Raw genomic sequence first — 1,782 nt, 5'->3', positions numbered from 1 at the left:
TGCAAATGAGAGAATCTCATTCTTTTTTATGGCTGAGTAATATCCCATTATATATAGATATAGACACACACACACCACAATCTTCTTTATCCACTCATCTGTTGATGGACATTAGGATGCTTCCAAATCTTGGCCTTTGTAAATAATGCTGTGAACATTGGGGTGCATATATATTTTCAAAACAGTGTTTTCATTTTTTTTCCAGTTATATACCCAGGAGTAGAATTGCTAGATCATATGGTGGTGCTATTTTTATTTTATTTATTTATTTATTGTTTTTTTGATGTCTGATCTTATTATTTGTTACTTTAGAACATCTCATTTTTGACTAGACTCAGATTTAGAAGTAGAAGCTCTCAGAAAGGACAGCCTCGACTCTTGGAAGTCTGTTCCTGGCATTTTTCTTTGGCCTCCTTCATTCCCCTGGCCAAAAGTTTAGTATATTCTGTAGCCTTTTCCTTATTTTTCTTAGTCGCTGTTCCTTCAGAGCAATATGCCAACGTTTTTGTTGCAGAACACGTGGAGTAACAAGATGCTGAACCCTGAGTACTTTTGTCCTAGGTTTCTTACCTTGTTTGTTTATGAGCTTTCTCACAAGATACTGGCAGACATTGTCTTCTTTAGAGAGATTGAAAAGCTTGCAGATTCTGTTAGCTCTTTTGGGCCCCAGATAGTGAGGCACAGTAGTATCAGTGAGTCCAGGAATATCCTTCTCCCCTTTTTTTATGGTGACCAAGTTGAACACTCAGATTGGCATCCACAATGCAACCATGTACAGATTTGCACTTTCTTTCTTCAGTCCTCCTTGATCTGTAACAGGAATTCCCATTACTCAGTAGCAGGCAGACTTGGTCGTGGATCAAGACACCTGCTTCCTGGTGAAACCTTGTTTGTCATTCCCACCACTGATTCAAACCACATAACCCTTCCATTCTTCAGCCAGAACATCAGTAGCAACTTCTGTGGCCATACCTTTCTCATAAAAGGTACGAAGTTTTCATTCATTGTCCACTTCCATGAGTTTCTGACAACCAGTGGCTTGGAAAGAGATATTCACCTTTGTCCCGAAGCAGCCAATGGCCTCCAAGTCACCGTGAAGAAGAGTGGTAGTACTATTTTCAGTTTGAGGAACCTCCATACTGTTTTCCATAGCGGCTGCACCAATTACACTCCCACCAACAGTGTACAAGAGTTCCCTTTTCTCTACATCCTAGCCAACATTTATTTGTAGATTTTTGATTATAGCCATTCTGATAGGTGTGAGGTGATATCTCACTGTGGTTTACATTTGCGTTTCTCTGATGATTAATGATGTTAAGCATCTTTTCATGTGCCTGTTGGCCATCTGTATGTCTTCTTTGGAAAAATGTCTATTCAGGTCTTCTGCTATTTATATATATATATACAGTTCTATGAGCTGCTTCTATATTTTGGATATTAACCCCTTATCAGTAATATCATTTGCAAATATTTTCTCCCATAAAAAATGTTGTCTTTTCATTTTGTCAATGATTTCTTTTGCTGTGTAAAAGCTTTTAAGTTTAATTAGGTCCCATTTATTTAGTTTTGCTGTTATTTCTTTTGATTTAAGAAAAGCATTGTTATGATTTATATTAATGAGTGTTCTGCCTATGTTCTCTTTTAGGAGTTTTATGGTTTCAGGTCTTACAGTTAAGTCTTTAATCCATTCTGAGCTTATTTTTGTATATGATGTGAGGAAATGGTCTAATTTGTTTACATGTATCTGTTTGGTTTTTCCAGTACCACTTATTGAAGAGACTG

General features: G+C 37.0%; 1 pseudogene; it reads right to left on the bottom strand.

The window, feature by feature from the left end:
• Nucleotides 1-318: 318 nt before the first annotated feature.
• On the bottom strand, nt 319-1,005 carry LOC112415886 (40S ribosomal protein S6 pseudogene; annotated as a pseudogene).
• Between the last annotated feature and the right edge of the window lie 777 nt (nt 1,006-1,782).

The sequence above is a fragment of the Neophocaena asiaeorientalis genome, unplaced genomic scaffold, assembly GCF_003031525.2.
Source record: "Neophocaena asiaeorientalis asiaeorientalis breed wild unplaced genomic scaffold, Neophocaena_asiaeorientalis_V1.1 scaffold209, whole genome shotgun sequence".
NCBI lineage: Eukaryota > Metazoa > Chordata > Mammalia > Artiodactyla > Phocoenidae > Neophocaena > Neophocaena asiaeorientalis.
Note: the sequence above shows the minus strand (reverse complement) of the source record. Positions and strands in the feature narration are given on the sequence as shown.